This window comes from Eubalaena glacialis, chromosome 16 (genome assembly GCF_028564815.1).
Source record: "Eubalaena glacialis isolate mEubGla1 chromosome 16, mEubGla1.1.hap2.+ XY, whole genome shotgun sequence".
NCBI lineage: Eukaryota > Metazoa > Chordata > Mammalia > Artiodactyla > Balaenidae > Eubalaena > Eubalaena glacialis.
Window position 1 is genome coordinate 12,049,989 of NC_083731.1, and position 25,998 is coordinate 12,075,986.

General features: G+C 43.3%; 1 non-coding gene across 1 annotated transcript; it reads right to left on the reverse strand.

The window, feature by feature from the left end:
- Positions 1-21,801: 21,801 nt before the first annotated feature.
- On the reverse strand, positions 21,802-21,922 carry LOC133076725 (U6atac minor spliceosomal RNA). The gene has a single exon (XR_009697611.1). It is a non-coding gene; the product is annotated as a U6atac minor spliceosomal RNA (small nuclear RNA).
- Between the last annotated feature and the right edge of the window lie 4,076 nt (positions 21,923-25,998).

Here is a 25,998-nt window from a genome sequence, read left to right on the forward strand (position 1 = left end):
AAAGGTAAGACCACCTTCTCCTGTCTCGGAAGAGAGAAGGCTCCTTCCAGGGTAGGGGGTGAGTGGAGTGAGTGATGGGTCAGTGTCCTCTCCTCCTGCCAGGGTAAGTCTGTGTGATGCATCCAGGGGGCCAGAGATGCTTTCTAGGACTGGGAGCAACGTTCATGGTCACCACAGGCAGAGGCTTATGAAAGAGGTCTTGCCACCTGCCAGCTTGGGCATGAAGCTCTTCCTTCCAGAATCCTCACACTGTCCTCCCCGACGGTCCTGCCATCGCATCCCAGCCTGCCCTCCCCAGGGCGGAGGTGATCAGACAGGGGTCTGAGCTGGTTTTCATGTGTTCTGGAAGTGCCTTCCCCACGTGGGTGTTCCGGTTACTAAGCCATCAGGTCTGTGGGCATCATTTTGGAGTGTCACAGGAAGTGACTCTCTGGCCCATCTCCTTTGGAAAGCAAACAAAAGCCCCACTGGCAGTCACCCTGGCAGAGCGGTGGGCACTGTGGCACGTGGCAGGACAGCTGCAGGCAGGAAGGAGAATGCATGACAGACCCTAACAGAACAAGCAGCACGATGCTGCTTGGCAACCGCTTGGGGTGACCTGATGGCTGGTGAAGGCGACGACCAGATACAAAACACAGGCAGCCCGACCTCCGCCTTCAGACAGAGAATGAGTCAGGTTCCCAACAGACATAGTGAATTAGACCTCGTGGAACAGAGTTTCATGTACTTTCTCCAGCTCTTCCTTCATGAAGTGGCATAGCTTTCCATGAAAATATTCAGAGGTGTCCCTAGCCTTCATCCTTTACACGAAAGCCTCAGGGAAACTGATTCTCCTGTATTTTTTGAGAGTGTTAATTCAGCCATGTGGGATGTTCTGGGGGTTATAAAGAAACATCCACGAGCAGGCCCCCAAACGTCTGTACCCATCAGAGACTAGATTGGACACTGAATGTCCTTGCTAAGTCCCCTATTGTTCTCGTGTTGGTTTGGTTTTGGTTTTGTTACTGTCCACAGAAATGCTGTAGACCTTACAGATTTAAGGCACTGGGATGAAAAGAAAGGAATCAACAAAGCAAATGCCAACAAGCATCTGTGTGCTGATGCCACTGGGTTAGGGGGGTGTTTAGATTTGATCTTGTCATCAAAATGTAGCCAAAAATGGATGCAAAGCTGTCCCAGTTGGATGGTGACAGCAGTCATGTTCGCTTGGTCTGAGAATGTCCTCAGAACAATGCTCATGGGACTTCCCTGGTGGCTCAGTAGTTAAGCATCTGCCTGCCAGTGCAGGGGACATGGGTTCAAGCCCTGGTCCAGGAAGATCCCACATGCCACGGAGCAACTAAGCCCGTGCGCCACAACTACTGAGCCTGCATGCCACAACTACTGAAGCCCACGCGCCTAGAGCCCGTGCTCCACAACAAGAGAAGACACTGCACTGAGAAGCCCACACACCGCAATGAAGAGTAGCCCCCGCTCGCAGCAACGAAGACCCAATGCAGCCAAAAAAAAAGTATGTTAAGAACGACGCCCGTGTGACTACTCAACCTGGTGAATGCACTGAATTTCACCTTATGGACCTTTTCTGCGTTCAGAAAAATGCTTTCAAAAATCCCTCAGAGGAGAAATGTCGAGCATTATCACACTCCCCTGTCTCTACCATTATGTTCCAAGCCCTTTTTGGCATAATTACTACATTGAAGGCCATTACCAGCACTGGGAGTCATCTCGGCCTTTCTCATTTTTAACTGTCAGTCGTCACACTGGAATTTTTTTTCACTTCCTGTTCCATTTTTGTGCTTACTCATCTTAATACTCCTATCTGTTACTGAACCTTATTTTAACCAATACGGTGTTCAATGGAATTAAAACTCCATTTAGAAGAAAGCACGTGAAAGACAAAACTAAAACGTGCTAACCAACAGAGACCACTAAGCATCCCAATGCTGGTGTTCTTTTCATTAGAGGCGCTCAGTAAAGGAAACGAGCCTCCTCTGACCTCGGTACCAGTGCATTTTGGAGCACGTGCATTGGCCTAATGATATGAAGATGCTCCAATAAAACAATTTACCAACTGAAGAGCAGTTAGTTGAATTTTTTTTAATTATGATGAGGCAGGGTACAGTTTTTTTCTTAATAAAAAAATTATAACTCCTAGGCTAGGCCATATTCTTTTCTCATTTTAAGCAGTGTGTCCTCATTTGGTCTGGAAATGTCAAAGAGAGCCTGAATGATGAATGAGGGAGCTTAGGAGAGGTTCAGGGCCCTGCCAGCGCTTTGCTGTGTTCTCGGGGAAAACAGTTAACCGTTCCTGACCTCAGCTTTGTCATCTTGCTTGCTCTTAATCATATTGCAGAATACAGTGCGATTCCAAAGTGAACGAAGGTGAGGCTCCTGGGGTTGGGACAGAACCAGCAGACACAAGACAGTGGCCAACTCCAGATCAGCCAGAGAGGCTGAGTGCTCATAGTCTACAACGTGTAAAAGCCATCGACGTCAGACGTTTTCTACCAAAATGGTTTCTCAAGATCAATTTCTTGCCTTACTGAGCATCAAACAAAAAATTACTTTTAGGTTTCCCATGGCAACAAGCATGCATCCATCCCGTGGATAGATATTTTCACGTGGCTTTGCCACGGTTGTTTCCCAGGACTCTGAGCCCCTCTGCCTCAGCCCCAGTCGGGAGCAGAGTGCATCGTAGTTTTCTGACTCTTATTCTCAGCTTTTCTTGTTGGAGCAAAGACCAACACCTCCCTTTCCACTGCATATCAAGTCCTGCTGCCAGAGGATCAGGCCTGAGGGTGGTATCCCCACCCAGCAGCGTCACAACCTCACGTTATGCTACCCCTGGGTCTGCTGTCATCTTTAAGACTTTCTTGATGTTGGAGCCTTGCGTTTCTTCTGGATTTTGATCTTCACCACTGGCATGTAAGACTTCCTTAACTCCAGACCATCCCTGTTCAGCCCTGGGTATCACCTGATCCAACAAGCTGGAGTTCCTAGACTCCTGGTCCTGGCTCTGCCCAACATCACTGCCTCATTTACCTCCCCATGGGCCTCTAGCCTCGGTGTGACCAAAGAGGAGGAGTTCCTGGGCCAGAGCAGGCATGCGGCGGCCTCAGAGTCATTGTTGGAATCTCCAGGAATCCGCCACAAGACACTGGCGATCATGATGGCTGTCTCTCTGATCCAGTGTGGGCCCCGGACAGCAGCATCAGCACCATCTGAGAACCAGTTTGAAATGCACAGCTGTACTTAATCAGAAACTCCGAGCCTGGGGCCCAGCCATTGGATGCTTTAACAAGCCCCGCAGGTGATCCTGACATAGGGAAAGTGGGAAGCGGATTTTAAGGAAGGCTTTGCTGAAATGCTGGGCCCTTCATATACCTCCTTGTGATCCAGACTGTCGCCTAGAGAATGCACAGCCCTCAGCTGGCCCACTGGGCTGACAGGACCTGACCATAACCCTGGGATTTCTGGAAGGCATCAGTAAGTCATCTGGATACCCAAAGACAACAGTCAAAGATTTCCTGAAACAAGATCCTCACAAAGATGGAGGAGATACAGCACAAGCTGCATTGTATCACCACCCCTTCCGAGCCCGCTACCCTGGCTGGAAGGCCATTGTTGTCTTCGACTCCAGAAAACAGACCGCATTGTAGTGGCCCCAAAGGACCACCCAGTGTAGACCGTGGCTGAGCAAAGTTGATCCGGAAATCCAGGACTGGGGGTAAGTGAGGGCCCTGATTTTGAATTTTATGCATCCAGTAATCACTGAAAAGGAACATGTTGCCTTGCTTTGGGGTGGGGGTGGATTCCAAGACACCTGGAAAGTTGTAGGTTAGAATAAATTCTGTCTCAAGTTAATTATTCAGTTTTTCCACTTATTGACTAATGTGCCAGGCATTGTGCTAGGAGTTTCTTGGTTGATCTGCGGAAAACTGTGTGTGAAACCGTTTGCTGGTGGAGAGATGTCAGGCGGTGGAAAGAACTGTGCCTGGAGTCTGACCACTTGGGTTGGGGTCTCAGCTCTGCCACTAACCACCAACTCAGTACAAACTAGGGGATAAATAGTACTGGATTCATGGGCTTTTTTTGGTGGCTCAGTGAGAAAATGCCTGATCAATGCTCAAGAAGTAAGTTTCAGTTATGAGTGGTTACTCCCATTTTAAGGAACATAAGCAACAAAAAGCTTTGGAGAGGCAAACCAAAGGTGCTCAGTGCTGGTGGCACGTTGGAATCACCTGCAGGGCTTTGCAAAGCCCAGTAATGGGCCAGCACGGCAGCTGGGGCTGAAGCTAGTTGGTGAGTGAGTTGCCTGAGATCTCACAGCTGGCAGGTGGCAGGGCTGGGACTTGAGCCCAGGTGTCCTGACACTGAACAGTAACGAGCCAGTTCAGGGAAGCGCAGGTGACACCTCCAAGTCACATGGCAGAGGTGGTGTGCGGATGCCGGCCTCTGTGAGGCTTCCCCATGACAAGACTTACTTGTCACCGTGGGGATGGTATTTTCCCAGCGGGTCCAGTTCAGAGTCTGTCTCAGGTGGTGCTGATCTCAGCAAGAGTGACCCTTCGGGGGCATAGACAATGTTTGAAGTCACGGAGAAGGATCTGAAGGTTTCCTTCTAATTAAAGGGATTACTCGGCCACTTCAAAAAGAAGGAAAAGGAAAACAAGAGAAAAAAGCTGCTTCCTGACATTATACAGAGCTGAATAATGAATGAAGCGCATTCATACTTATTTACCAGCTCTGTCACTTCCTAGCTGAGTGTCTTTGGGCAAGTTACTTAACCTCTCTGTTTCTCACTTTCCTCATTTGAAAAGTTGGGATGATAATATCAATAGTATGTATCTCAAAGTGTTTCTGTGATGATTGGATGAGATAATATATGGAAAGCCCTAGGAATAGTGACTGGCATGTAGAAAATGGGCAATTATTAAATTCAGATTTCACAAAATTGAACCCGAGTTTTCTAAGTCTAGGTCTCAAAGTCCCTTCCTTCTATACCTGCACTGCATCGGCCCTGTCTTTGTCATCTTTCACCTGGGCTATTCGGCGGCTGCCTACCTGTGTCCCTGTCTCTAGGGCTCCATCCAGTTCCTCTTTCTTCCTTTTTATTTGTATATTTAAAATTTTTTTATTTAGTTTGTTTTTATTTTTATTTTATTTTTCATAGTAAAAGTAAAATACTTTACTTTTCATTGTAAAGGTAAAGTAGCAGTAGCAAAATTGTGGGGTGAGAAAAATCCATCAATTATCCCACTAAATCTGCTGTAACTCCTGGCTGCAGTGCTGTGTCCTAAGCACAGAGTTCTTTCCACCGTGGTTCTCACTCTTTAGAGTCCGTAAGAACCACCGGGACGACTTGGGTAAAATTCAGACTACTGAGCTCTAGCCTCAGATGTTCTGATTCAGCAGACGTAGGGCTGGAGACCTAGGTGCTTCTGATGGCGCTGTCTTTGGGAAATATTCTCATGGCATCGTGCACGTTCCTATCCTATTTCACCTATTCATGGAAGTGTTTCACCACAAGCACCTTTCCTGGTTGCTACACAAGGCTTCACGACTGTAACTTGGCCTCCACGGGGCTTCCATGGGTCCTGATATTCACTTGTCACAGTCTGGGTGTATTTTCCTAGCGACCCAGCTGAGACTCTTTCTGTGGTTGCACCGATCTTGGATAAAGGGTGCAGGAATACAACATTCCATCACAGGGGGGCAAGGTCATTTACCTCTCATGGAACCTTTCAGTTGAATCTGTGTAAACTATCCAGGCAGGTCTGTGTGCGATTAACCCAAGTGAGGGTCCAGGGTGGAGACACAGACCCAGAATCAATCCACTGGGCCAAGACCAAGTCTGGAGGAGGAGATTTAAGACTGCAGAAATTCCAGAAGCCAGTGGCTGGAGCAACTGGAAGAAGACTCCAAACCACCAGGGAAGGGACCAGGGTGAGCGAGTGCCCAGGGCTTGGATCACCCTGCACGACCCCAAGAGACAGTGCCTGGCTGGCCCCTCCTGGTCCTTGCTCTGTTAACCACATTGGCCGTACTTCTTCTCAAGACTTTCTGTTGAGCTTACTGCAGTAAAAACCTTTTATGCCTACTGACCTGCTTGCTCATCCATCTGTCCCACGGCTCTGTCCCTCCCTTTTCCCTACCCCTTATTGTCTTGGTTAATTAGTAAGATTATGTTCTCAGCCGGACTGATGGGAGGACAAGATCCTGATGGCAGAGGGAGAGCCAAATATTCCGGTGGTTCAGCGGCCGTGTGGTCTGTCTTCCCTCTGTCAGTGTTGTCAACCGGGGGCTGAAAACCATTTTTAATACCTTGTTACTGAAAGACTTCCCCGGAAGCAAGATGGTCCCTCATCTTGTCACCATGAAGGTCGCCCAAGGCCTCCAGCTCTGTTTCCAGGATCCTTAGCATTGCGGGTCCTGTGATTCAGACTCACCCAAGGGTGAACAGGCCGGACTCAACAAAACCAAAATGCTCACTTATTAATTTACAATAAAAACAGGCAAGTCTTCATTTTAGCTGGTCGACAGAAAAACATGACCTCAGAAAACCTCGTCGAGGTCAGAGTTGCACAGTGAATACAAAATTAAAGTGAAAGAAGCCAGATGCTGTAAAAAATATTTCCACCACACCACGGTCATGTAATAAGTTTCCGTTCTTCGCTATCGAGACTGTTCTATCCTGTCCGTGAACCCTTTTCCTCTGATTCTTGGCGCTCTGACCAGTTCCTTTCCCTTCATCTTTCCCTTTTCAGTGTCTCGAGCCAAACTCTCTGAACTAAACTCCCGGAACTATTGTTTCATCGTCAGCCTTTGGGTGGAGTTTGTGCCAATTTAAGTTGCACTTCCTCATATAACTTGGTGGTTTTATGATCATTTCTTTTTTTTTTTTTAATAAATTTATTTATTTATGGCTGCGTTGGGTCTTTGTTGCTGCACGCGGCTTTCTCTAGTTGCGGCGAGCGGAGGCTTCTCATTGCGGTGGCTTCTCTTGTTGTGGAGCACGGGCTCTAGGTGCGCGGGCTTCAGTAGTTGTGGCACGCGGGCTCAGTAGTTGTGGCTCGCGGGCTCTAGAGCGCAGGCTCAGTAGTTGTGGCGCACGGGCTTAGTTGCTCCGTGGCATGTGGGATCTTCCCGGACCAGGGCTTGAACTCGTGTCCCCTGCATTGGCAGGCGGATTCTTAACCACTGCGCCACCAGGGAAGTCCCTGATCATTTCTGATAGCTTCTCTTCTTGGCGAATTCCCCCTTCACCTAGTCCTGGGCCTTCCATGCCCTCTTGTGCCTTTGAGTTCACATAATCAAGGAAGAGGAGATTTGGAAATGTCAGTGCTTGGCTGCCAGGCTTGAGAAACTGGTTTTACAGGAAACTCGCTACAGTGAGAAACAGCTTTACAGAAAGGGCGGTTGGCACGAAGGCGTCTTGAGCATGTAGGAATGTATGTCTCGGGCACAATGTCGGGGCAAGGGCCAACTCCTGTGTCCACTTAGGCAGACTGGTGAGGTCAGTCTTCATCCAGGCAAAGCTTCCAGGCACCAGATCTCCAGGGGCTGATGACGTCACCAGGGCAGAACCGCAGGACTGGCCATGACCCTTTACCTACTTTCTGTGCCCTTTGCAAATGACAGCCTGCCACAGGGGACTAGGCCAGAAGCCCCCGCCCTATCTTCACTTATCTTATCCCTAAAGCACGTCTTCTCACCTCGGCATCATAGACATTTGGGGCTGGGTCATTCTTCCCTGTGGGTGGGCTGGTTTGTGCATCGGAGGGTGTTTAACAGCATCCCTGGCCTCTGCCCTCTAGGTAGCAAACATCTTCCTCGTTTATGACAACCGAAGAAAGAGGTGTCTTCAGACGTTGTCCAATGTCTGCGTCTTCGGACGTTGGTGCATATTCCCTGCAGTGAGGGGTGAGGGCCGACCACCCCTGGTTGGGAGCCACAGGTGTAAGAGCGACCCTGTGCTTTCAGAGTCTCAGGGAAGAGGCCAGGAAGGGAAAGCAGCTGACACTGCCTCTAATTTCAGGTGGGTGCAGAGAGAAAGACTGAAGGCAGACCAGGGCTGGAGAAAGCCGCACTTCCTGAAGCAGGGGGCTCCGATGGTCCTCTGCCTCTACATCTCAGAAATTTGTTTATGCAGCCAATTGTTACATATGCTAAGTGCAGAAATCTGCCCTTTTGGCGTCCTGGCCAATTTCAGAGCCGTCCCCACCCCCGAAGGCTACCCACATCTATTATGTTTACTCAACTAAACAGGATCTTGAAAATTTTTTATTTTTTTTAAAGAATAAGACTTTATTTTTTAAAAAATCCTCCAAGCAAAGTTCTTAAAGCCAGAATTCATCACCAGCATCTTAAGAAGTAGTATTTTTGTTGTTGATGTCGGCATTGCATGAACAACACTGAGAGTAATTGAAAAGAAAAGAAAAACTCTACTCTTAGGCCATCCCCCAAGTCCGAGACTTTCATTTTTCACTTTCCTTCTAGTTCTCAACTATACAAAGACATGTTTTTCTCACACACTAAACTCTTGAGTAGACCCACCCTCAAGTTCTCAACACCACCTTCTAATGAACATTTATGGGATAGGCATACATGAGTTGTTCTTTTGGTCTCTGAAGATATTTTTAAAGAAAACATAAACCAGTGTATATACATTTGCAACAGTTATTTCAGCTGTGGCATGATATTTAGTAGAGGGCATCTAGGAAGACAGTTTCAGTCTTGATTCCCCAGCTGTGTAATCACTCTAACGACGGGACTTTAAACCAGAAATGACCTTAGGAGTCATCCAGAGTGCTCACTTTACAGATAAGCTAACTGTGACCCAGATATGTTGACCACTCCACCAAGATAACATGAAGAGTAAATGGCAGGACTGGGAAGAAATCCCAGGAGTCCTGATTCCATGACCGAAGCTGACGACTTTTCACCAACCCCTTCCCTACTGCATACCCATAAAAGTTTACCGAGGGGAAGGACCAGTCAGAGCAAAACCATGGTATTTATAAGGAAGCTTGTACAGCCGATTTTCACAAAGGGCTTGATTTAGTTTCCCACACTGCAAGGATTAGGGTTCTGGGTTTGTGACGTTTCGTAAAAATACGCGTTTAATCTGCCTTCTTATTTTGAATTGTGAGAGTCCTTTATTCAACTTGTTGTTGTTGTTGTTGTTTTGGCCACATTGCTCAGCTTGTGGGATCTTAGTTCCCTGACTAGGGATCGAACCCAGGTCCACGGCAGTAAAAGCGCTGAGTCTTAACTACTGGACCGCCAGGGAATTCCCAATACAAGTTTAATCTGGCCCCTACCATTTATGAGCACCTAAACCCTAGCTGAATTGCTTAACTTCTCTGAGCCTTGGTTTCTTAATTTGAAAAATGTCAGTAATAACACCTACCAAGTATATATTAAGGATCTACAAAACATTCTATCCTGTGGACAAACAATCTCCCACTTGGGAAATTTTATCTTTAAACAAAAATTCTGGGGCTTCCCTGGTGGTGCAGTGGTTAAGAATCCACTTGCCAATGCAGGGGACAAAGGTTTGATCCCTGGTCTGGGAAGATCCCACATGCTGCGGAGCAACTAAGCCCATGCACCACAACTACTGAGCCTGTGCTCTAGAGCCCGCAAGCCGCAACTACTGAAGCCCGCGAGCCACAACTACTGAAGCCCGCGCGCCTAGAGCCTGTGCTCTGCAACAAGAGAAGCCACTGCAATGAGAAGCCCGCACACCGCAACGAAGAGTAGCCCCCGCTCGCCGCAACTAGAGAAAGCCCGCACGCAGCAATGAAGACCCAACGCAGCCAAAAATAAATAAAATAAATTAATTAAAAAAAATTCTGGCATACAGAAATAGTACATTTTTGTACATAATACTATCACCCTTTGGTTTATAACTACTATTTGTTGAGCCTGCTATGTGTGAGGGCTGCTGGCCACACTACCTGCTTTATCTATGGAATTGTCCCTGATCTTCATAACAAATCAGAGAAATGGGTATTGTAGTGTTTATTTTACAAAGGAGAAAACTGAAGGCCGGAGAGGAGAAATGCCTTGCCCCAAATCTCACAGGTGGTAAGTGGCAGGAACAGAAGTCAAACTCACATCTGCCTCTCTCAAAGCTTCTTTCTTTCCACTATGCCTTGTTATTTGTATATAATGGCAAATATTTGGAAACAAACTAAATATCCGATGATTGAGGATGATTTAAAAATGATAGAATGGAATATTTTCAGCTATTACAATTTCATTTCTTGAAGGTTTTTAATCACTTTTAATAAAATGCTTAGTAGATTCTCCTGCCTATTATTGCTGGGGAGGCCGTAGGGTAGAAGGAAAGGGTCTCCATGCCCAGCACATACATCTTTTTGTGGGATGGAACACTGTGCTGAGACTGGTCTGGAGATGACAAGTCGTTGTTGTCATTATATTAAGTTTAAGAACCAGGATACAGCATTGCATACAAAGTTGAACCACAACTTTGAGTCTTTTATTTTTTTCTCTATAATATTTTATTATAGTTTTTATTTTTTATTTTTTAATTTTAATTTTTTTTTAACATCTTTATTGGAGTATAATTGCTTTACAACAACTTTGAGTCTTAAATGCACTGGAAAAAATTTTGGGAGGAAAAACACCATTATGGAAGTACCTGATTTTGGTGTTAGGATTATAAGTTTTTTCACTTAAAAAAAAAATTATTTTCGGGATTCCCTGGTGGCGCAGTGCTTGAGAGTCTGCCTGTTAATGCGGGGGACACAGGTTCGAGCCCTGGTCTGGGAGGATCCCACATGCCGCGGAGCGGCTGGGCCCGTGAGCCACAACTGCTGAGCCTGCGCGTCTGGAGCCTGTGCTCCGCAACAAGAGAGGCCGCGATAGTGAGAGGCCCGCGCACTGCGATGAAGAGTGGCCCCCGCTTGCCGCAACTGGAGAAAGCCTTCGCACAGAAACGAAGACCCAACACAGCCAAAAATAAATAAATAAATAAATAAATAAATAAATTTATTAAAAAAAAAAATTATTTTCAACACTGTCTAAAATTTTTTCAATGAGCATCTATGAGTTTTATATTCAGAAAAAAATTTAATGCTTAAGTATAAATCACTACTTTTCTGTCCATTCTTATGTAAAAGCAATGAATATAGTTTATGTGAAATTGCTTTGAAAACTATAAAGAAAATTGAAAAAGCAAAAATTTTAGTATGTATCATAATTGGTTATTATCCAAGGAAAAGATATTACTAGCAAGGCAGTAGATTTAGGGGTCACTGATTCTTCAAATACCAAGGCAGATCAATTGTGTTCCGAAAGATACTTTTTCCGCGTAAAGTTTGCTAGCTTACTGCTAATATTTACCAAGCACTTAGTATTTACCAGATAGGATTTTTTCACATATGAAGGAGGTTCTGACATTATCCCCTTTTTTCAGACAGAGAAACTAAAGCTTCCGGTGATTAAGTAACTAGCATAACACAGTTAGTCATCCAGTGTATAATTTTCAAGAAAACCACCTGTCTGACAGACTACCAGTGAAGAAATAGAGAAAGTAAGCTCTCCTCAAAAATATACCAGGTCCAGATTTCATAGGGTAGTTCTATCTTCTACCTACCTTTTAACGATCAGATGCTACTTAACATATTCCAGAACATAGAAAAAGAAGGAACACTTCCAAATCCATTTTATGAAACAAGTGTTACATTAATCCTAGTACTTGATAAAGATGGCACCAAAAAAGAAAACTATAGACCAATTTCACTTATGCATAACAGTGTAAAATTCTTAAATAAAACATTAGCAAACAGAATTCAGTAACACATTAAAAATAATGCATCATGTGGTTAGATTTTGATGCCAGTTGTATCCTCCTCCACCTGTTAGCTTCCACACTCAACAAAAACACTGAATTTTTAAAAACTGTGGTAAATACAGACAGGAACATGTACAGATCATAACTGTACAATTGGTAAATTTTCACAAACTGAACATAACCATGTAATAGCACTCATGTCAAGAAACAAAACATTATCAGAATTCCAGAAGCCCTCTCAACCCCCTTTTTATCCCCCTCAAGGGTATCTACTATCTAGATTCCTACCACCATTAGTCAGTTTTGCTTATTTTTGAACTTTATATAAATAGACTCACACAGTATGTATTCTTTGGGATCTGGCTTCTTTCACTTGACATTAAGTTTGTGAGATTCAAGCCCATTACTGTATGAAGTTAAAGTTGATTCATTCACAATGAATACAGTTTTGTATACAACAGTGTGAATATGCCATAATTTCTTTGTTCCTTCTACTGTTGATGGAGAGCTGGATAGCTTCCAATTTGGAACTATTCTAGTAGGGCTACTATGAATATTCTTGTACATATCTTTTATCAAACATATGTGTGCATTTATCTTGGACATCTACCTAAGACTATAATTGGTGGGTCAGGGGAGATGCACGGCAGCAGTTAGTAAATATTACCAATTTTCCAAAGTGATTGTACCAATTTACACTTCCAACAGAAGTGTATGAATGAACATTATGATTGTTCCATATTCTGACTAATCCTCATATATTTTTGTCTTTTTCCATTTTAGCCATTGCACTGAGTTTATGATAGTGTCACATTAGAGCTTTAATTTGCATTCATGATGTCTAATAAGAATGAGAATCTTTTTCATACGTTTATTGCTCATTCTTGAAATCATACTTAAATTTATCAGGCCACTGGAATTTTATCTTACTTTGCATCAGTGTAAACAGACTCATGTGTTAAAATTGAGTGTGGATGCTTTTAATATTCTTGGTAATATGACACTTAAAGAACTCTCACCCACAGGGTCCAGTCTCAGAGTAGTGTGTGATCAAAGATAAGAGTTCATCAGTAAAAAAGTAATTTCAAAATAACTCAAGTTCTTGTATTACAATTCTCAGACATCACGAAAAGAAATACATAGACAAAAATGCCTCTTTAAATCTCTTTTTCTCTATTATCTAGTCCTCACAGCTGCCCTGGCATCTTTCTTCCAAAAAGCATGAAAAAGAGAGTTATAAAATAATTTTCAGTGGAAAGTCTTTTTATCATTATTCAAAATCCAAATTTCATAGAAGACTGATAAATGCAGCCTCAGACAATAAAACAAACAAAACCCACAAAAGCTTCTGCATCTTATTTAACATCTCGCTGGAAGCCCTGGCCAGTGCAATAAGGCAAAACGTAGAAAGAAAGGGCACACAGATTGGGAAGGGATTCAAATAGTTTCTCTGCACAGATGAGATGATTGTCTGCATTGAAAATCCCAAGGAAACAAAAAAAGCTTCCTGAATATAATAAGTGAGTTTAATAGGTTGTGGAATAAAAGGTCAACATAAAAATCAATCATCTCTACATACTAGCAGTAAAACACGTACTGAAATTTTAAAAATACACATGTATACACACACATGCTATTTATAATAGCTTACCCAAAATGAAATGAAAAATCTACAAAATATGTACAGTATCTGTATGCAGAAACCTACAAAACTTGAATGCTGAAAGCAATGAAAGGAGATCTAAATTAATGGAGAGTTCATAGACTGGAAGACTCAACATAATTAAAATGTCATTTCTCCCCAAATTGACCTACAGATTTAACATAACTCTAATCAAAATCCCAGCAGGATTTTTTTCTAGATATAGGCAAGCTGATTCTAAAATACATATGGAGAGGCGAAAGAATGAGAATGGTCAAAATGGTTTTGAAAAAGAAAAATTCAGAGGAATCATACCTCTGATTCTTAAAACTTACTATAAAGCTACAGTAATCAAGACAGTGTGGTATGGTGGTCCAGTGGTTAGGACTCTGTGTTTTCACTCCTGAGTGCCCAGGTTCAATCCCTGCTTGGGAAACTAAGGTCCCACAAGATGCACGGCATGGCCCAAAAAAAAAAAAAAAAAAAAAGACGGACTTCCCTGGTAGTGCAGTGGTTAAGAATCTGCCTGCCAATGCAGGGGACACGGGTTCGAGCCCTGGTCCAGGAAGATCCCACATGCCGCAGAGCAACTAAGCCCATGAGCCACAACTACTGAGCCCGCATGCCACAACTACTGCAGCCCGTGTTGTGTTTGTTTCCACAACAAAGAGAAGCCACCGCAACGAGAAGCCCGCACACCACAACAAAGAGTAGCCCTCACTCACTGCAACTAGAGAAAGCCCGCGCGCAGCAATGAAGACCCAATGCAGCCAAAAACTAAATGAATAAATAAATTTATTTTTTTTAATGCATATTAAAACTACAGCGATATACCACTCTTTATAGGATTGACAAAAATGTCAAAGTTCAACAACACAAATTGCTGGCTAGGCACTCTCAGTCATTGCTGGAGGTAACGTACATTAGAAAATTTCACACTATCTATCAAATATTTCCTTTGACTCGACAGTTTATTCTGGGCGAAATGCAGCATATTCAAGGTTATTCCTTGCAGAATTTTTTATAATAGCCAAAAAATGGAAACTAGCCAAATTCCATCACTAGGGGACAAACTGAATAAATCATTGAATGTATCCATTTATTGAACTGCTCTGCAATTATAAAAAAGAATGAGGGAACTTTCTATGCCCTGATAATGGATGATTTCCAATATATATTATTGTTAAGTGAAAAAAGCAAGGTGCAGAATGGCGTGTCATGTGTGTGCATTCTGTATAAAAGGTGAGGGGTATAAGCATGGAAACTGGTACTTGTACTGCATAGAGAAACTCTGGAAAAATAAACAAGAAAATACTGGAAGTGCTTATTGGTGGGAAAGAGAGCGGAGGGAACAGAAAGATGGAGAGTAACAGCAGAAACAAAATTTTCACTCTGTGTCTCACTGTCTGGTTCGTTTTGGAGCCATTTGTGTAAATTACTTGTTTGAAAAAATAAGTTAACAATTGTACTTTGAAATAAGAAGATAAATTTTCAGTGATAAATCATCCATTCGCTCTGTTGGATACAGAACAGGCAGAAGAGGATGGGAAAGCTGTGACAGGAAAACAGAAGAAAAAGAAGCACTTCCCTTGCTCACAAGAGGTAAAAATGCAGAAGGAAGTAGAGTTGGTGAAATTTATACGAAAGAAGCAGAGCGTGCTTCCTAGAAAGGGGAGCTGGTGAGTGTGACAGAGTGGAGGAAAAGGACTTGTTTTTGGTGTAGAAGTCTTGGATTTGTGTCTTCTTTAAGCTGACTGGGGGACTTAGGGCTGGTCTTTTAAATTCTCTGAGCCTGTTTTCTCGGAGAAGGGACAGGGGGCAAAGTCGGAATCCCCCTCACAGACAGGAAGGAAAAGGACAGGGTATCCTGTCCCAAAGGATTCTGCATCCCAACTAAACTCCATGAGTTTGCTTATTTCGTTGTCAGTGGGCTACCTTAACTGTGTGGCCAATTTCAGAGAGTTTGAATGGTGTCCCGAGGGAAGCCATCTTTGAGGGCTTTGAGTAGGGGTGTTGGAGGGGGCACTGATCAAACGTGCTCTGTGCAGAAAGGGGGTTGGATGAGGCGAGGCTGGGGGCCAGGAGGTCTCCAGGAGGCCGCCACAGCAATCCGGGGAGAGGCGATGGTGGCCGGAACTGAAGCGAAGGGATGGAAAAACATGGATGGAACTAAGAGATGCTGAGAGGAACTGAGAAAGTGTTAAAGAGAAACACAGCTGGACATTAGTTAAAGTGGTGAAAATAGATCTTATTCAGAAACTACTGGCGGTAGGGGAAAGTTCTGGACTTCATTCTGATCCCTGCAGAGGTGACTGTGTGTTTTAAAAGGAGAATGGGGTGGGGGTGGCAGGGGCTTGAGAAGAGTCAGGGAAGTGGAACATTACAGAAAACAGGAAAAGGGGTGGGTCCGCGTGAAACCATCTGGGTTTGCTAAGTTAGGCTCCTTCCCTCCCACAGAGGCTGGGTGAAGGGACCCCTATCTTCAGGCGCTGGCTGGAACAGTCACTTCTTTGGGCAGCCTTGAGTTTTCTCAGGCAGGCACTTTAAGGGGGGAGGGGCGGTTAGGGTCATCCCAGGGATACGAACTTGAGATGTTAGAAACCATGCTAGTGTTTGACCAAGTCTTCATGGGCCAAGGTTGAGGCCTGGCCTAGAAGAGGGCTCAGAGGAGCCTGGGTAGAGTTTGGTCAAGAAGAGCATCTCGGTCAAGAGTTTGGTGAGTGTCTGATGGTGTATGGTGGGCAACAGAGCAGAGGCAAGGGTGCCTCCCAGGTTCCCCATGGAGCAGCCATGTGGGTGGGATGTTGTTACTATTCCCTGAGACGGAAAAGAGAAAGAAGCCAAGGTTGATAGGGAAAGATGGTGAGTTCAGTTCTGAACACAGTGAGTGCCGGGGGTTAGGTGCCAAGTGAAGGTGGTTGGTGGGCAGCTGGAGATTAGGGTCTGAATTCAGCATAGAAGTCTGGGCTGGAGACAGCTACCTGCAAATACCCATCGGAGGCCTGTGAGCAGGTGGCTGGCGCCTGGCAGTGGATGTAGAACGAGCGGGACCTGAGATTCAACCCTCAAGAATGTCACTTTATTTAATTCCCCCAAATGCCGTATGGGGTTAGGAAAGTAGTCATGATTATCTCCATTGGTCAGTGTCAGATCAGGGCACTGGATTTGAGCCTGAGGGTGTGACTAAAGTCAGCCAGGCATTCCAGAATCCCAGCCCCTAATTAACTACCTAATTATTCACCTATTAATTCACTCATTATTGATTAATCCACTCAAATATATTTCTCCACTCTTAGAACTAGACAATTGTATTTACTTTTTATGGATTTTGATGAACTATTTTAGTATTAAAAAAAACTTACCCACCAGGAGTTAACAAAAGATAGGAAAAGAGGTAGAAGAGGCCACACGGTCCCCCTGAACTAATAAGGAATGCTTCCACTTGTTACGTGCAACATCTCGAATGTGCGTTCTCTCTCTTCAGTGACGTTGATCCAACCAAAGTCATCTGTAATCTCTGCAAGGTGACATGTGAGAGCACATGTCCAAGGGGTGAAATTTCTCAAGGTCCACTAAAGGCAGCATCCCAGTTCTGTACCCCCATCAAGTGTCACTGAAGGGGTTGTGTACACAAAGTCTCTGGTGGGGCAATTAGCATCTTCTTGCTATACGTTTAAAGTTACCTCAGGTCCAGAAACACACTTTATAGATTAAAAGAGATCATTAGCCTATCAATGCCTTTCTCTTGGCTTCCATCTGCTAAATTATTTTTTTCAGAATGGTTTTGTCATTTACTATTTTAAACCCATGATATATTGCATACAAAATAAAAATCCATTTATCAGTCCAGTTAATTTAACACTGTTTTCTCCTGCAGTGGGCAGCAATTCAGCCGCTAAGATGAGGGAAACATTAGTTTTTATTTCCTTCATTTAACCTCCATCATTCCTCATTCGAACTCAAAGTTATGTATCACAGCCTATCTTTAGTAAGTTTGATTTCTGGGAATTGTACTCTTTAATCCCACTCTGCCTATGGGAAATCCTCTTTACCATACAGGGTTGAATAGAGTACACACATACCCCAAATTCATGTCTTTCCTGGAATCTTGGAATGTGACCTTACTGGGAAATAGGATCTGTGCAAATGTAAAGTTAAGATGAGGTCATACTTGTCATACTCACGTCTATTAGGATGTGAGTATCCTATTACGGAAAAATGGAAAATAACAAGTGTTGATGAAATTGTTGAGAAATTGGAGCCCTTGTGCATTGCTGGTGGGAATGTAAAATGGTGTAGCCACTGTGGAAAACAGTTTGGTGGTTCCTCCAAAGTTAAATGTGGAATTAACGTGTGATTCAGCAATTTCACTTCTAGGAATATACCCAAAAGAATTGAAAGCAGAGACTCAAACAGATACTTGAGCACCAGTATTCCTAACAGCATTATTCACAATAGCCAAAAGATGGAAACAACCCAAATGTCTATCATCAGATGAATGGATGAACAAAATATGGTATGTACGTACAATAGATTATTATACAATCTTAGAAAGGAATGAGATTCTGATACATGCTACAACATGAATGAACCTCGAAAACATTATGCAAAGTGAAATAAGCCAGACAAATACTATATGGCTCCACTTATATGAAGTACCAAAAACACGCAAATTCCTAGAGACAGAAAGTAGAATAGATGTTACCAGGGGTTGAGAGGAGGGAGACTGGGAAGTTATTGTTTAATGGGTACAGAGTTTCAGTCTGGGATGATGAAATAGTTCTGGAAATAGATAATGCAGATGATTGTGCAACAGTGTAAATGTACTTAATGCTATTTAATTGTATACTTAAAACTGGTTAAAATGGTAAATTTTTGTTATGTATATTTTAACCACAATAAGAAGTAACAATAATAAAAGAAAAAAATATAGGATGAAGTCATACTGAAGTAGGGTGGGCCCCTAATTCAACATGACTGGTGACCTTAAAAGGAGGAGGAGAAGGACACAGGGCAGATGGCCATGTGAAGAGGGAGGCGGGCATTGGAGTGATGCCTTTACAAGGCAAGGGTCGCCATGGATTTCTGGCAGCTGTCAGAAGCTGGAAGAGGCAAGGAAGGGTCCTCCTCTGGAGCCTTCAGAGAGAACGTGGCCCTGCCAACACCTTGAAGTTTGGACTTTCAGCCTCCAGGACTGTGAGAGAATAAATTCCTGTGGTGTGAAGCCACCCAGTTTGTGGCACTTTGTTACCTCAGCCCTAGGAAACCAATACATCATATTTCAGATAGTTAAATATAAAAAAGAAGCATTTGATTTGGGAAGTTTGGGAAGGGCCAGGAAGGGAGCGTCTCAAGGGGACACTGAGAAAACAGTTTCCCATCATTTCATTTTTAAAAACCAGCTACATTTAAATTCTGTCTGAGGAAATCTCATTGTCTATTTAGGGCTTACTCTGTATACAGTAAACCTTATCTCAAGGACTTTTCCACTTTATACAGGTTTTAAGTGTTTGAAGACGACCATATTTGCATGATGGAAAACTATATTCTAGATGTTTAGTGTCTGGGAAGGTATTTATGAAATATACTAAGTCCACAGAAAACATTGCAAAGCCACCTGATTCAAAACTTGAAAACGTATGTACACCAGAGTGTTCACAGTGGCCACAATTTTCTTATGAATTTTTTAATTTGGGGGGCATGAGTTACTTTATTTTTTTTCTTACAGATATTAGATCTCATTTAATACTTGCAACAGTTCTACATAGGAATTAATATCTCCATTTTTTAAAATTAATTTTTATTGGCATATAGTTGATTTACAATGTTGTGTTAGCTTCTGCTATACAGCAAAGTGAATCAGTTATACATACACATATATCCACTCTTTTTTAGATTCTATTCCCATATTGGTCATTACAGAGTATTGAGTAGAGTTCCCTGTGCTATACAGTAGGTTCTGGTTACTTATCTATTTTTTTTTTAAATAAATTTATTTACTTATTTATTTATTTTTTGCCTGTGTTGGGTCTTCGTTGCTGTGCGCTGGCTTTCTCTAGTTGCGGCAAGCGGGCTTCTCATTGTCATGGCTTCTCCTGTTGCGGAGGACAGGCTCTAGGCGCACAGGCTTCAGTAGTTGTGGCATGTGGGCTCAGTTGTTGTGGCTTGTGGACTCTAGAGCTCAGGCTCAGTAGTTGTGGCACACAGGCTTAGTTGCTCCACGGCATGTGGGACCTTCCTGGACCAGGGCTTGAACCTGTGTCCCCTGCATTGGCAGGCGGATTCTTAACCACTGCGCTACCAGGGAAGCCTTAGTTATCTATTTTATACAAAGTAGTGTGTATATATGTTAATCCCAATCTCCCAATTTATCCCTTTCCCCTTTCCCCCTTGGTAACTGTAAGTTTGTTTTCTACATCTGTGACTCTATTTCTGTTTTGTAAATAGATTCATTTGTACCATTTTTTTAGATTCCACATATATGCGATATCATATGATATTTGTCTTTCTCTGGGCATGAGTTACTTTAGTAATCAGAAAAAAATTAATGTTAAAATAAAACGTCTAAGTTTCAAAATCAGAAATAATTCAGTTGATAGGTTGAAGTTAGCCTCTTGGGGGCCGGATCCTACAAACTCCAGGCCAGAGGTTCACAAGCATGCTGCTGCCCATGGACCCCAGCCCATGACACATGGCTCATGACCCTGGTGCTCCCCACTCAGTGATCTGGACGGGACACCATGTGGAGATCGTGATCCTCTGAGGAGCCCCATTTATCCCTGGGCTCACAGCTTTGGATGCAACTATGCTGAGTTTTTCTTCCACCAGAATGATGATGTTTCCATGTTTAGAGACATTCTCTACATATTTGATTATTTTTCTCACCAAGAATAAACCCTCTTTAAACAGTTTGGTTTGTACCGACAAACATTTATTTTACCAGGCACTGTGCTAAGTGCTGTGAGGGGTGGTGCCGTTTTGTGATTAAGGACCATGAGATCTAGGATCGGACTGGCTGGGGTTTGCATCCTGGCTCTATCATTTCCTAGCACTGGAAAATGGGCACATTACCCAGTTTCTTCAATGTTCAGTGTTTTTTTTGTTTTTTTGTTTTGTTTGTTTTTAATTAATTTATTAATTTATTTATTTTTGGCTGTGTTGGGTCTTCGTTTCTGTGCGAGGGCTTTCTCTAGTTGCGGCAAGCGGGGGCCACTCTTCATCGCGGTGCGCGGGCCTCTCACTATCGCGGCCTCTCTTGTTGCGGAGCACAGGCTCCAGACGCGCAGGCTCAGTAGTTGTGGCTCACGGGCCTAGTTGCTCCGCGACATGTGGGATCTTCCCAGACCAGGGCTCGAACCCGTGTCCCCTGCATTGACAGGCAGATTCTCAACCACTGCGCCACCAGGGAAGCCCCAATCCTCAGTTTTTATATCTGTAAAAGGGAGATAATAGCTGTAATCAAATCTCAGAGATCTTTGATTAAAGGCATACATTATTTGTTTACTTCTAAGAAAGGCAAACACTGCCATTGAAACTTCGGCATGTTGCCTTAAAAAAATAGTCCTATATGGAGTGTGAATGGGTCACACCAGCCTGCCATGGCTTTCACATTTCCTACTGCATTGCTCAGTATGTGATGGGCAGTCCTTCTGTGCACATTTCAGGAGCTAAAGGTGACACAGCTTCATCTGCCTATGGGGAATCTCCCTTTCTCAGGGCCATGAAGCCCTTGGTTGTGCCTTTGCAGGAAAATGTAGGCGCGCAATCATTTCTCCAGCAGCACATTTCCAACTCTATTCTCATGTTTTTCTGTGCTCACGTAGTCCCAGCAAGGCATGCAACTCAGTTGAAATACTAATGTTAATTGCAAAGACCAAGTCTGTGTATACACAGGCAAAGACAAGTACGTATTGCTGCTGCCAGGTCCGGACTAACTGTGAAATGCCATCAGTTATAAGATGCATCAGGATTCTGAGATGTTAGTGAAAAGATATATACATATATACTTAATACATAATATATTAGCATATATAGTTTATATTTATTTATTTATATTTATTAGTAGTATCAATATTATTAGTATTGTTATATATATCATTAGTATATATATATTAGAATTAATGAAATAATTCTGATGAATTCTAATAATTCTAATTAATGAGGTTATTCAGTGTTACCTCCTTCTTTCAGTTTTGTGGCAATTAAACAATGCCTGGCATATATTAAGTACTCATTCAATGTTAGCTGTTATTCTTTTATTATACGTGTGGCTATGACACAATCCCAGCCCTCCAGAAAGGCATGGGTCCTGAGGTTTAGATTTAAAAATGGGCTCCAAAAGAAGTAATATGAAAAAAAAAAGAAGTAATATGTGCGATTACTAAGTGAGTGGAACCCTAGTCCGTCCTTCCTTTCCTGAGGGATCACTATACACCATCTCTCCTTTGATCCAGCCACTAAGCCAGCATTTACTGAAATCTTTCTATGTGTGGAGCTGTGCAAAGGGCCCTCTAGACTTAAGGACAGCATTCAACAAATCAAGTGCAGGGGTCTGTGGCGGTGCTGCATGGCGATGTTTAGAGCCCCTAAGCATTGCTCATCTGTGTTTAAAGGTGGAAAACGATCAGGGTGTCAAAAGACAGCTGAAAACAAAGGAACAGTGTGGGGAGAAATTGGAAAAGAACAAGGCCTTAAAGATGATGGAAAAAAGCAAAGCATTGAACGAGGAATGGGAACTAATGTCCAGTCCTGTGTTTCTCCAAGTCAATGTGGGGCTAACATTTCCTTCCCATATCTCAATTTTGAGCATCATAAGGAATCATCGAGGTTTTTACGTCCACTTCATTATTTCATTAAGGAACAATGTGAAGCCTGATTTTCTGTATTTATCAATTATTGTATAATGTGTTCTCAACACAATGGAAACACCTAATCTACTGACAGAAAAGTCTTTTAAGCAATATTCCTTTTCATCACGGCCTGGGAGAAACTTGATAACTGATGTACAAAGAAGTCCCTGGCTTTTAGTAAAGAACCTTAAAAAGCAAAACAAAAAACAAAATCTCTGTGTCAGCAACAAAAATATCTTTGTGAGGCAGGCTCTAGTAGAAGAAACACAACCACCAAATAAGGAACATGAGCTTCTTTTCTTTTTTTTTGGCATTTATATAAATAGACTTTTGGATAAAAGGGCAAAGGACATGACCTTTCCATTAAAATAATATTTTTAAAGCTGTTCATTACAGTAAAAAATTTTGCTCTAGGACAAGAGTGGCACACATATATAATAAATATTTATGTATATTAAATATTAGTTCTTTTATATAACTAAATAAGTATAATGTATATGTAGCCTATAAAGGTCTAGAAATAAATATAGAAGCATAAGCATGGCCAAAAATTGCAGTGGTTGAGTGACTTAAAGGTCTAGAAATTATTCTGGAAGCCACTTTCCAGTAAAAGCAGAGTCTCTGATGAATTCTAAACTTGTCTTACTGATAATGTCACCTCCAGATGCTGACCAATGGAAATAAATAATTGATCAAAGTTAAAGCTTGGGAACTCTGGAGCACAGTGACCGCCAGCAGGGAGGGCGTGCCGGGTGCCTGATTCAGGTCTTCAGGGTAACAGGTCAGAGAAATTGGCTGGTTCAAGCCTAACCCACCAGGAGAGTGAGTTGAAGATTCAGGAGCAGACCACTGAACCCACAGGGGAAGAGCTTCGGGCCTCACAGGGGACCTAAACCAGGACTAGTCATGTCTCAGGCCCAAGGTCACTCTCTCCATTTCTCTGGCTACCTGGTTTCCCATGTGTTCTGCATCAGGCTTTCCCAAATGCCAAGAATTCGGGTAACAGTGAGATGCTCCAGGGGGAACTTAGTAAGGGGAGCTTAGGGGTGTAAATTAGGCCTCGAGCGATGGAAATGGACGTGTGTACTTGCGCACTGATCAGTTGATGATTGTAGTGGAGGGAGGGGAGGCGTAGAGGGAAACAGAAAGCGCCCAGGGGCTTCTAGCCCCATGGATGGGGTGGCTCCAGGACACAAGGGCGATCCTCAGGAAGTCACCAGTGAGGGCCGTGAGCAACAAGGCTTGCAGAGGCTGGCAGTGGGCACACACAGCTGGTAAAAGGAACCCAAAGGGATCTGGGAGGGGCAATAAGTGTGTCTGCTGTAGCATCTCCACTTCCTTCTCTGTGCCTGCTTTGTTCTTCTCTCTCGGAAAACCAGTTCTGTGTCATCTGCCTCCATGTGGGCCAGATGTGGCTGCTCCGGGCTGTGCCTCCTACCGCTTCCCATGCAAGCGCCTGGAAGAGACTGACAGTCCCTGTATCCCCGTTCCATGTGCCCAGGAGAGAGAATCTACTGGCTTGGTTTGAACCAGACATCTCCACCCCAGTCCCACTGACTATGGTCCTGGAGCCAAGGATAGTCCATAGATCAACCGTTGAATGCAGGGTTGAGTAGCCTGTGTGTGTGTGTGCGTGTGTGTGTGTGCGTGCGTGCACGTGTGTGTGTATGTGTGTTGAGGAGGAGGGATGGACAGAGCAACAAGTTCTCAAAATGTCAGGATGGACCTGGCCAACTTTGTGCTGGATCCCCAGCTCTGGGCTCCGTCGACTACGTACCCTAGATTTTAGGAAGGCAGATGTCAGAAATGTTCAGAGGGAAGAAATAGATCTGAGTCCAAGGCCAGAGACTCTAAAAGCTTAGTTGGCTTAGGAGGGGTGAGGGCTTAACAGTGGCAAAATTCTGAACAAGCAATTACAAGTGATGTTCTTTTTTGAAGAAGAAATGGGAAGATATCTAAAGAAAGTCAGGTTGTTCATGGGTGCCACACAGGGACAGATTATAAGGTATTGTTTATAGATTATGATATTGTTTATATAGAAGGATATATACAGAATCAAGTCAATGCAAATTATGGAACAAAAAAATGGTACAGGAACCCAAAGAACAAAATATTCAGGAGCTTTAAAAAATAGATATATTTGAAATAAGGATAACAAAGAGGTAACTCACAGCTTGAGACTGGGGTATAATGACAAATGACTAGCGTGGGGAACACAGGCCCTTTTAAGACATATTACTAAGTGGAGAAAGCAAGTTCAAAACAGTACAGCCAGTGGGATACTTGGTAAATATATAATTATGCCTATATGTATCCATTAAAAAGAGAGAGATCTGAGTGTTGAGTTTATGGGTAATTTTACTTCTCTTGATCTGTCTTTTTTCCTTATCTTTAAAAACTATGAACTTCTGTTATTTAGATAAAGAGAATAAAGTTAAGCAATGAAAGAAAAAAGGAGAACTACTTGATTTCAATATAGTTTTTTTTTTTTTAATGAGAAAATTTTCAAATCCTTAAAGAGGAGAACAGACTTAAGAGAAGATCTAGATGTTTTAAACGAGTTTAACACTCCAGGCCCGAGCAGATTATTCCTCAAAGTTCTGCAAAAACTTTAAAATTATGTCCCTGGAACCACTGCTAGTAAGCTAGACAAATTCAGGGCAGCTTCAATGGGTGAAACATGGATCAGTGAAAAGAAGTTAAAGAGGCAGAAGTTGCTTTAAATCAGAAAGGGCATGATTTGCCCTGAGAGGCAGCTATGTCCTGTGCTCAGACATGTCTGAGCAGTGTCTGGCAACTTCCCTGTGACGATGCTGTAATGGGCGTCCTCCAGGGATGGGAGGTTGGACCAGGTCAGGATCCTGAAGAAAGGTCAGTGGACCACAAAGTTCCTCAGACGAACCTAAAGTGATCTAAAAATGCAAGTCCTCTCTTGATTCTTATGAGTGACTAATACACAAATCATAGGTTTTAAAATTTTGTAAACAACCCAGGGTCACTTACACATAATCTATGTGACAGGATAATTTACTGGGGCATCTCTTCTAACTGTTTCTCCTCCCCTGTTCCACCAAGGTGGGCAGGGCTTTTGTGCTCCCTCATTAACACTGTGCCTCAGAGGAAGTTGGGGGCTACTGTGTCCAAAATGAAATTACTCAAAAGACACTTTTTCTTCAGGCCTTTATCTTTCTAAAACCAGAGTGATTAGAGAAATAATGCTCTCTTCCTTTGCAGACACCAGTGGGCAGAGGAGCATCTTTGAGGCAAAGACAGGGCAGCAGGAGGGATTTCTTCCAGTCCTTGGCTTTGTCCTCTGCTGTCCCCAGTGGAAGTGCCGAGATTTAGGAGGGCCATGGGAGGCTGGTCCCTAACTATAGGGCTCCCGGCTCCAAGGAAGCAGAGCCTTCAAGAGTCTGTGGTGGGTTTAGAAAATGGAGATAACAAAGAGGAGGAAAAACCCAGAAGAGTGACCTTGCCTGTTCCCCGCACCGCATAGAACTTGTGCCTTCCGCTGAGGGTCAGGGAAGAGAAGAGAGAGACCTCATAACAATGGAAATGTCATTTTCTTCCAGCCTAGCAGGCCAGAGGGTTGAAAGATTTACTTTGATATAAAGAAAATGAAGAAATAGAATTTTTTTTTTGCACACCTTGAGTTTGTGAACTTATACCTGCTACTTAGGTGT